The 11,790-nt window shown below is 42.1% G+C and overlaps 1 long non-coding RNA gene across 1 annotated transcript in view; it reads left to right on the forward strand.

Moving 5' to 3' along the window:
* Positions 1 to 9,061: 9,061 nt before the first annotated feature.
* LOC138356532 (uncharacterized) overlaps positions 9,062 to 11,790 on the forward strand; it is a 5,018-nt gene continuing 2,289 nt past the window's right edge. The window contains exons 1-2 of the long non-coding RNA XR_011224500.1: positions 9,062 to 9,173; positions 11,498 to 11,575. This is a non-coding gene — a long non-coding RNA (uncharacterized lncRNA). The remainder of the gene's footprint in view (positions 9,174 to 11,497; positions 11,576 to 11,790) is intronic.

Genomic DNA, 11,790 nt, shown 5'->3' on the forward strand with positions numbered 1-11,790 from the left:
AACAACTTAGGGTAGTGAATGTTGTACTTCTGTTTCTTACTAATGGAAGCAATTACTGGAGGATGATCTACCATTTTAATGGGATAAACTACCTGACCCAACTTCAATCTGCACTTCCTTGCTCCCTCTTGAGCCGACAAAGAAAAGTTAACTCGTCCCAGAAAATCCATTCCCAACAAAATCTGACCAGGGAATGCAAGATTTTCGACAATCGTGCAATTGTGTGGGTAAGCTTCTTCCTTACCTACTTCAAAATTGAGAGTGGCCTGGCCCAAGATATTGATATGTTGACCATTCACTGCTGTTAAATGCTTCCCACAACGCTTAAGGCGTGTCTCTTTAAGTGTGCTGAAGGCTGACTTTTTAATGAGAGTTGCTTGACTTCCGGTGTCCACAAAAACTGTCAATCTCACACCTTCAACCTTCATCTCAAACGTAGGTCTGCCAGCCAACGTGCTGACCTGTTCTGGGTCACCCTTGACCCGTGTGCTCGTGCACGCATACCTGTAATGGCCTCGGCCATGACACTTCCAACAAATTTCATCACCAATTTTACGTGTCCCAGAAACCCGCTGGCTACATTCCCCAGCAACTTCTGTAGAGGCGACACTAGGAATGGGGGTAGGGGGGAAGAGGGGTGGAGGGGAGGTGAGGAGCAAGGTGTGGGATTAATGGAGGGGGTAGGGTGGGTAACAGGAGGGGTTGGTTGGATGGGTTGGGGGGATAGGTGGGAGGGTGAAGGCAGGCCGGGGGTGGGTTGTGGAGGGGGGTTGTAAACAGGGGGTTGTAAGGGTGGGAGTTGCGAGGGAAATGTAGTTTTCCACAATTCTAATAACGCGTCGACAAGGGGTTGGGTGGTATTTGGCTGGGGTTGGTATGGGACTGCCAGGGATTGGGGTGGGCATGGGTTGGCCTGGAGGTAAGGTTGGGGAATGGGGTTGTAGGTAGGGAGGGTTTGAGGTTGGGGGTTGTAGGCAGGGAGGGGTGCTTGGGTAAGGATGGGGTATTGGGGAGGGTGCGTCTGTATACATTGTCCATTCATTGATAAAAACCATTTTCACCCCAAGACGTAACTTCAAGACCCGTCGTCGGATCAGGGTGAACTTTTAACACACGATTCGGTTTCATCAATAACTTCTAGCAAACCACAAAATGTTTCCTAACCTCAATCCTTGGTAAAAATGTTCCGTGTGACCAAACCGGAAGTACCATATATCGCCACCCTTCCTAATCGATTTCTCGAGCCCCAGTGAGGACCGTCGCCCGTTGACAACGATGACAGCTGTCGGCGTCAGAGTCTCGCTGACTACGCTACACCAATGAATGAATTTCTTTAGTCATATTATCCTCTTCTCTCATTCGTAAAATTTATATGCGGACAGATGGAAATACGCAGCCGGCATCGACTACTAATCATCACTTGTGAAACAAACACTGTATACGATGTTGAACAAACTATATATGCGCACTTATAATCTACATAAAAAGGTTACGTTAATTGTCAATCGATCAAACTACTAGAATAAACTTGAAAAAAATGTAATTAATTTCCACTATATTTATTAGACACTCGAAGTGGACTGGTAACGCAAATATAAAAAGAATTACAGTACGACTTTCTTGTCTGTAAATGCAAATCCAATATAAATCTTAGAAAATTGATAATTCCCGAATTCTTTAACAAAATATACTGAAATTATACAAGTAATATTTACGCGAAAGGGACTACACTGAATTTACTGTAATTAATTTAGTTTCACCTCTATTTTATTTATCGAAAATAATCAAAGTCTTGTTTACCAGCGCACAATAATTACAACACTTTACGTTAACTGAATTTCCTAAATTTTTCTTGAAAATCTTAGGCGCACTAGGAATGAACGACGGTAACGTTAATTTAACACTGGCGCGATGTTTATATCTTCAACAATTATTTTTAATTCCGTAACGCCCGACGCTAACAACGGCGCTCGGATATAATTATAAGTAATATTAGTTAAACCAAATTAATGTTAAATTAATTATTTACGTTACTGTATGAACTCGATGTTTACATAGCATACACTTGTTCACCGCCGGTCGTGTTGTAGAATACTGAGAAATATACACTGATAACTGCGACGCTCACAGCTACAGAGTCGCGCTGAACCTTAAGTAAAACTTAGTAATTAATTTCCCAAAATTATAATTTAAATACTGGCGCATAGTTGACTTGTTACTTTAACGGATTATAACACTCGCTAACCACTTGGACACGTTGATAAGTATACAAAAATTGAAAGTGCGCTCACTGTCATGAAGCCTAATCCTCAGAAAGTTGTCTCCGCACTAATTCTTAATTAACTAAGTATTTCTTTTCTCAAAATTATAAATTAAGTACCGACGTGTAGTTCGCTTTTCACTTGAAATGAATATACTACTCGCGAGACACTTAGACACTTGGTTGAGCGCAAACAATTACTGGGCGCTGTCACACTGGGCGCCGAGTAAAACCGCTAGAAAATTCAGAGTCCTAACGCTAATTCGCTTAAATGACCAAAATTCGACTTATGGTCTCTCAAAGTTCTCACTCGGATCACTTTAATCGCACACTTGAATTAACCCTGACGACCCGATGATCGTATGGCCAGGCACAAAACTAGAATTTGTTCCGAAATTGAGATTTTCCAAGCGACTTTGAAAAATGTCATCACAAAAATTTTCCACGATTTCACTGATTTCAGTTCTTTCACTGACTGCACTTTATACACCGCACTTCACTTGAAAACAGTAAACCACTCACCTTTTAGTAATTCCCTCAAAGAATTAATACTGCACAATACGAAAACAAAAATTCCAGACTTAAACATGTAAAACAAATACTTAGACAGATAATAACACTTATATATGAGAATTAGGTAACCAAGGGGGAACACTTAACTACCGAAGGGATACTTAACCTGAAAGGGAACTTAATATAAAGGGAACTTAATTTAGTACTTAAGGAAATCTCGATTTAACCTATAACCGTCCCGTCCCGGCCCGCCCTGTCGCTTCTCCAAGTCTAGGTAACCACATCCACCTAGATGCCGACAGTACCAAATAATCCTGTCCTTCGCGGTCAACGGTTAGACTAGATAGCGGAACAACCGACGGATCTAACTGTCCGACACCACCGTTATTCCGTTGCTAGAGAATCTACTAGGCCATCCCTCGGTGAACTCTTGGTACCTTCATGGCTGTACCGTAAAAATCTAGCGATTGGGTCGCCTACCACGCCCTCAGGGATAATAATTAGCGTCCTAATACTTCCCCGCCCCGACAATTCGACACCTAGAATTGTTGCTGCGAAAACCACCACGCAGCACCCTTGTCCGTAGTTGCAGAGGGTCGAGAAAAATAATACCCTGTCCAACTACCTAAGGCGGCCTCCACACTTAACTGCCTGCTAGCGCATACACTTAAGTGACTGTAATTAAACTTACCAGCCCCGCACGACCCTAGAATCGCCTACTCTATGCGAATCGCACCACATAGGATTACCGTCGACTCTATCTCATGGGCCCCGGCTGCACCCTCACCACATAACATAACCGAACGGACAGACGCGTGAGGCTTCAATAATCGTCAAGAAATTATTGAAACACCGCTGCTACCATTGTAATGACCGCTTTCGTCTGGGGGTAATAACCGCGGCCTCTATTGTAATAACCCAATGTTCCCCAGTATTAATACTGTTATCTTGTTATCTCTCGTGATCGTAATATACGCTCTCTGTTGTAAATCTCTGTCTCTCTTCACTCAATACCCCAGCTTAACACTGTTACAGTCCAGCATGACCCCTCACTGGACTGCCACGTATATAAGAGGAATATTAAATGAGGAAGATACACCAAGGACAAGGGTTATTCGCTTATTACTAATTATAAAATAAAAACCATTAAAGCACTGCCACCACCTTCCCGACCAACCATACCTGAATGTGTCGATCACCGATCCCCCAGGAAGGCAAGGAATCAGTAACCATGGGACTCCGGGTAATATGAATTTCAGTAATAAATTTTGGAAAATTAGTTTGTGTAATTTACGTTACTAATTTAAATCCAAGGGCAACTTTAGTATCGATTAATTGTTAGGAGAACCTGGAGGGGCTTCCAATACAACACCTAAAAATGACAAAGTAGCAAAATATATCAAAGGGGAGTTAAGTGAATACCACTGGACAAGCTATACAATTTATTTTATGAAACATGTAAATTAAGACAATTTGGACACATCACCTATTCTATTTCCCTAGAGGCACAATGGATATTTACCGAGGACACAAAACTCAAGTGCTACTATACCTTAAATACCCGCACTACGGCCACGATGTTGATGGCTGCCCTCAGCCCCGAGGATACGGGCTTGCGGCCCTGTTCCTAATACACTCCCAAGACACACTGATGAAATTTAGTTTTTCCAACTTATTGCTGGGAAGGATTGCTCCTCCCACCATCTAATACAGCCCCAGGGCTCCACCCATTATTTTGGCACTGGCCAACCATTTAACACGTAGGCCTGAGGTCTGGCTCTCTAGGGCCAATACCCAGCAAACACAGAACGTTTGTGAACGTTTTTAAATGGTGCCACAAAGGTAATACTCTAACATTTGACATAAATACGTATTTCTGACGTTCTTAAAACCACTAGATATAACTAAAAACATGTATTCTTGAGACACAGTTTTTTAAGATTTATGTAAAAATTTAAAAATAGTAGTGAATGCTATGGAATTATAATGTTTTCATGCTTTATATATAAAAATAAACAATTTTCAGTCAACATTTCATTTTTTTGTTTACTTTATGTAAACCTATCCAATTTACGTTCTTATAACATAAATATAACATTTATATGTCGTCAATATGACGTTATTTCCACGACATCGTTACGTTATTATAATGTTATATTAACATATAATTCCGGTATAAAAAAGCTGAAATATATTGAGCTTTATATTTTAAACCTTGTAAAATTGTCGTAAAACTTGGAATAAGACACTAAGCATGCTTTATTTATGAAAATATAGAAACACATCAACAAAAACATAAACCACATGTCACCTAGCTATAATTCTTTGTCTTTCTAGAGAATGTAATTTACGCTTTGACAATCTTTCTTCATATGACAGGTTTCTATTTTGGGGTATTAACTTTGTTATCCTCCGCTGGACGCATTCTAGTAAATTTATAACCATGATGTGGATATACTGTGACCAAAAGTGAAGTGCATATATATCTAAATGGAGCCTACCCAGAGCAAGATATATCTGAAGAACAATGAACCGATATCTTAATTATTACTAATGTTTCAATACATAAATCCCAGTGTTCTGTTTGCCTTATTACGAACATTTATTCATTGATTTTTGTTTTTTTTAAATTCTTACTAATCATAACTCCTAGATCCCTTTCATAATTCGACTTCATAATCTCAGCACCATGCATGCATCTAGCTTATATCTTATAACTCAATCTATCGTCATTACCTATCCTTTAAACCTTACATTTGTCAGTATTAAACGGCCTCCCCCAATCTTTTGACCATATTTCAGTACCCAATTTAGATCGTTTGATCGATCAATTTAGACCTCCTTGTATCATGTATCATCATACATGATGATAAAATGATACTACTGGGTATGCTGATGATATAATGATACACATTACTTGTTATGCTAACATGCAGAACACTCTTAACTCTGTATTAGTCTCATGTCAGGACTTAGGTTTAGTCATATCTCAGCAGAGGAAACAAAGATACTAAACGGGTGTCCACCCAGGCAGGGAGGAGCTGTTCACAAGATGCAACTGTATGATGGCTCCCAGCTTGACTATGTTAACAGATTCAAATACCTTAAAACTTGCCTTGTATTGTCCTTTTGTATTCAAACTCTGTCGTCAGTATAAAGAGAGGCTCCATAAGCCCTCTTGGAGATGTTGCAGGTTATCACTCAGGCTATGGTGCCAATGTTACAATTGTCAAAATGATGTACCTTGCATACATCAGATCTTTAGTGGATTATGCTGCACCTCTGCTTGCCTTGATGACTGAAAGAAAGCTTAAAGGGCTTGAAAACTTGCAGAACGAAGCCTTAAAGATAATCTTTGGATGCCCCTCGTACCACAAAGATACTTAACATGAGGAAGGAACTTAATATTCCGAGCGTTGTTTATCGTGTTACTGAAATTAACTGTCAAATTGGTATAAAAATGCTAAGGCTAGCTCATCCTAACTCTTGCACAGAAGCCTTCCAGAATGTCTTTATTGAAGGTCAACATTGTTTCATGTGGCACTGCATCAAAAGCTTTGCTAAAGTCAAGGTACACAACATCACAATCCTTACCACTATCAACTGCCTCAACTATGCTGGAATAAAAAGAGAGCAAATTTGTTAAACATGAACGGCCATGTGTAAAACCATGTGTTGCGACTTAACCCCATTGATTATAAATCTTTGATTCCTTTGGTATAGCCATGCCCTAATTCAGCTTAATATAGAATCCACAATATAGTGAGCCTCTATCTTTTAATCAGTCTTTTATGTGGCACTGTATCAAAAGCTAATTTTATGAGTGGGGAGTCCGTATAAACAACTGGGCCTCTACCCCCTTCAATCCGAACTATTTTCCTTGCTTCTTGCACTGAAATGTGTACAAGTCTCTAAACTGATACATTAATTGTGACTTTTTATCATCCTTAATTGCTCTCAACTCTTTAAGACATACTGAAACATGCACGTGTCTGAAGCTAGACACAAATACAACAAAATTATTAATGATAACAAGAGACTTCGAACTAGGTACCTCACAGGAAGGTGTCCTCACTCCTACCTTATTTAATACCTTAATAAACACGCTGTTAAACTCTGTACCGAGCAAACCCAACGTCCACATCATTATAGCTATGCTGATGATATAATGATACACACCACTGGGTATGCTGATGATATAATGATACACACAACTGGGTATGCTGATGATATAATGATACACACAACTGGGTATGCCGATGATATAATGATACACACCACTGGGTATGCTGATGATATAATGATACACACAACTGGGTATGCCGATGATATAATGATACACACCACTGTGTATGCTGATGATATAATGATACACATAACTGGGTATGCCTATGATATAATGATACACACAACTGGGTATGCTGATGATATAATGATACACACAACTGGGTATGATGATGATATAGATACACACCACTGGGTATGCTGATGATATAATGATACACACCACTGGGTATGCTAACATGCAGAACACTCTTAACTCTGTATTAGACTCATGTCAGGACCTAGGTTTAATTATCTCAGCAGAGAAAACAAAGATACTAAATCGGCGCCCACCCAGGCAGGGAGGAGCTGTTCGCAAGATGCAATTGTCTGATGGCTCCCAGCTTGACTATGTAAACAGATTCAAATACCTTGGCCTTGAGGTGCCACTGTATAGTCCTGTTGTATTCAGACTCTGTCGTCAGTATAAAGAGAGGCTCCGAGCTCTCAAGGCTGTTGCAGGTTATCACTCAGGCTATGGTGCCAATGTCAGAATTGTCAAAATGATGTACCTTGCATACATCAGATCTTTAGTGGATTATGCTGCACCTCTGCTTGTTTTGATGCCTGAAAGAAAGCTTGGAGGGCTTGAAAAATTGCAGAACGAAGCCTTGAGGATAATCCTTGGTTGCCCTCGTACAACAAAAGATACTTAATATGAGAAAGGAACTTAATATTCCGAGCGTTGTTGATCGTGTTACTGAAATTAACTGTCAAATTAGTATTAAAATGCTTAGGCTAACTCATCCTAGTCCTTGCACAGAAGCCCTCCAGAATTTCTTTATTGAAGATCAGCATTGTTCCAAATGGATAACAAAAACTGGAACTCAACTCAGAATGTATCAGGTTCATGATTTGTACCAAGAGAAACAACAACGGCACTTTCCTGCACCGTGGGAGGTTACACCCTTTCTAGTTTTAATCCCTCCCTTTCCACCCAAGAAGCAAATTAGAAATCAGCCCAAACTTCGTCTTGAGGCAAAGCTAAACGCCTTAAGCCATATTGATGCTCTGTCCACAGAGCATTCTCTCTCTCAAATCATATACACTGATGGTTCCCTACACCGCACCACGGGTGCAACTGGAAGTGCAGTTGTTCTAACAATGGGCGATGGCCTATACTTTGAGTGGGGAGTCCGTATAAACAATTGGGCCTCTACCTTTCAGACTGAACTATTTGCATGCTCCTTGCACTGAAATGTGTACAAGTCTCCAAACTTGATACATTAATTGTAAGTGACTCCTTATCATCCTTAAATGCTCTCAACTCTTTAAGACATAACTGTAACATGCTCGTGTCCGAAGCTAGGCACAAATACAACAAAATTATTAAGGATGGTAACAGAGTCCATTTCATGTGGTCTCCATCTCATGTTGGCCTCCAAATGCATGATAGAGCTGATAAGTTAGCCAAAGAATCTGCCTTTAAAGGAGACGTATGAGTGTAGCCTTGGATTGTCAATGAGCAATCTGAGAGCAGCAGTACACCGATAACTTCAACAAGATCTTGTAGATCTGAGGCAAAGTGAAATTGACACCAGTAATTCCATCTATCATCATACTATCATGCAAGAGGAGCCACACATCTATGGATCATCCAATAAAATCAGCAGACTTCTAGATGTTACTACTGTTCGGCTTAAACTGTGTTTCAACTCTCTCTGGGATTTCTAATTATCTGCTGATGTAGACCTAACCAAATATAAACTGGGTCAACAAGCATACCGTCTGTCACTATGTGATGGAGTGCCAAAAGACTTCAATTGAATTGAATTGAATTCAGAGACAATTTTATAATAAATGTTCCAGAGATGTTTAAATATTTCATTCAAAACGATCTGCTACCAGAAATCTTAGCCAAATATCCCCTATTTGCTAACTAAGATAAGTAAATGATAAGTAAATTGTCTCGCCAATTATATATACGAGGGAATGATTAAGGGTCGAGGGACGAAATGCGCATTGCTGCCCTCATCTGTGACGTCACAGCATCATTCCCGCTAGTATCAACAGAGCGGCCATTTTGTCGTCAGTGCAGTCAGCGGACAGAGGACAAACGCTTCATGCAAATATTATCGTAAGTAAACACTTATATTTTATTATATTATTAGATTCTAGTGCTGGCTACAGTGCTGTGTATGTGTAGGCGAGGCCGGGCAGTGCTGGTGTATGTGGAGGCGAGGGGCAGTGCTGGTGTATGTGGAGGCGAGGGGCAGTGCTGGTGTATGTGGAGGCGAGGGGCAGTGCTGGTGTATGTGGAGGCGAGGCCTGGTAGTGCTATAGTGTATGTGGAGGCGAGGGGCAGTGCTGGTGTATGTGGAGGCGAGGGGCAGTGCTGGTGTATGTGGAGGCGAGGGGCAGTGCTAGTGTATGTGGAGGCGAGGGGCAGTGCTGGTGTATGTGGAGGCGAGGCCTGGCAGTGCTAGTGTATGTGGAGGCGAGGGGCAGTGCTGGTGTATGTGGAGGCGAGGGGCAGTGCTAGTGTATGTGGAGGCGAGGCCTGGTAGTGCTATAGTGTATGTGGAGGCGAGGGGCAGTGCTGGTGTATGTGGAGGCGAGGCCTGGCAGTGCTAGTGTATGTGGAGGCGAGGGGCAGTGCTGGTGTATGTGGAGGCGAGGGGCAGTGCTAGTGTATGTGGAGGCGAGGGGCAGTGCTGGTGTATGTGGAGGCGAGGCCTGGCAGTGCTAGTGTATGTGGAGGCGAGGGGCAGTGCTAGTGTATGTGGAGGCGAGGGGCAGTGCTGGTGTATGTGGAGGCAAGGCCTGGCAGTGCTAGTGTATGTGGAGGCGAGGGGCAGTGCTAGTGTATGTGGAGGCGAGGCCTGGCGGTGCTAGTGTATGTGGAGGCGAGGGGCAGTGCTGGTGTATGTGGAGGCGAGGGGCAGTGCTAGTGTATGTGGAGGCGAGGGGCAGTGCTAGTGTATGTGGAGGCGAGGGGCAGTGCTAGTGTATGTGGAGGCGAGGGGCAGTGCTAGTGTATGTGGAGGCGAGGGGCAGTGCTGGTGTATGTGGAGGCGAGGCCTGGCAGTGCTAGTGTATGTGGAGGCGAGGGGCAGTGCTGGTGTATGTGGAGGCGAGGCCTGGCAGTGCTAGTGTATGTGGAGGCGAGGGGCAGTGCTGGTGTATGTGGAGGCAAGGCCTGGCAGTGCTAGTGTATGTGGAGGCGAGGGGCAGTGCTAGTGTATGTGGAGGCGAGGCCTGGCAGTGCTAGTGTATGTGGAGGCGAGGGGCAGTGCTGGTGTATGTGGAGGCGAGGGGCAGTGCTAGTGTATGTGGAGGCGAGGGGCAGTGCTAGTGTATGTGGAGGCGAGGGGCAGTGCTAGTGTATGTGGAGGCGAGGGGCAGTGCTAGTGTATGTGGAGGCGAGGGGCAGTGCTGGTGTATGTGGAGGCGAGGCCTGGCAGTGCTAGTGTATGTGGAGGCGAGGGGCAGTGCTGGTGTATGTGGAGGCGAGGCCTGGCAGTGCTAGTGTATGTGGAGGCGAGGCCTGGCAGTGCTAGTGTATGGAACTGAGGACTCAGGCCCCAGGGCCTGGGCACAGGGGCCTGAGTACTGCTGAGGGTTAGCCAACATGAGAAGGTTGTGTTGATTGCTTGAAATTATTTAAATTGTTTAATGTATTGAATGGCATTTTTCAAGTTACATTTTTTAAATTACTGAACTAGGTTCTAAATTTTTTTTAATTTTGCCACGAGGGGGCGAGTTTATTGGGCAGTGCCACTAATCTTGTGAGTGGACACACCGCCATAGCAGCATGTACAACACTCTCCAATAGGAAAAAAACCCGCTGGGTTCTAGGCTAGGTTAGGCTCATCTGTAATAATTGAATTAAGCCTAGCAAAGCCTAGAACCTAGTTCAGTAATTTAAAAAATGTTGTAACTTGAAAAATGCCATTCAATACATTAAACAATTTAAATATTTTCAGGCAATCAACACAACCCTCTCATGTTGGCTAACCCTCTTTCATGTTGGTCAATAATTTAATTATTTTTTTATGGAGTAATCTTTGCTATATTGATAGTGCTTGTTGTGTGTCTGCAGGTGCATTCAGTGTGTGTACGATACCTGATGTTAAAAAATTATTTCTTTCTTGTTCATGCTCTCATTTAGACGTTTGGCCTCGACGAGGTTCAGTCTTGTGACTGGTCTGTGGCACGTTTTTGTTGAAATGTAGTCTTTTCGAGACTACATTTCAAATGTAGTGTGTGTGGAGGCGTGTATGTTAGGTATTACCTAACACGGTCTAATACATCCACGGTATACACGGTATACACGGTCTAATATATCTATCTGTGTGAAATAGATTAAATCCATTTATTTGATATTCAGCCAATAGTTCTGTATTTTCTACATTCATCCATGTTTTGGTAAGTGCAATAATATGTATTGTTTCATTGCAGATTAGAGATTCTAGATAGTTCTAGATTTCCGAAGTACTGAAACGCGCGCCATACAGGCTTGGTGGATCTAGGTGCAAGGTAAAATTATTTACATTTACTTGTTTTTTATTTATATGCATATATATATATATGTTTCATTGAATATGACCGCATATTCTGTATTTATTATTTTCTGGTTTAGGGCTTCTATCCCTCTAACTATTTTCTTAGCATCAGGGCTTAATTGAAATAGGAGTTCTCCAAAACTCATTTTCGTACTTTTAAGGTGAAGAAAAGAAGTGATTTACTATAGA

Source organism: Procambarus clarkii, chromosome 73 (genome assembly GCF_040958095.1).
Source record: "Procambarus clarkii isolate CNS0578487 chromosome 73, FALCON_Pclarkii_2.0, whole genome shotgun sequence".
NCBI lineage: Eukaryota > Metazoa > Arthropoda > Malacostraca > Decapoda > Cambaridae > Procambarus > Procambarus clarkii.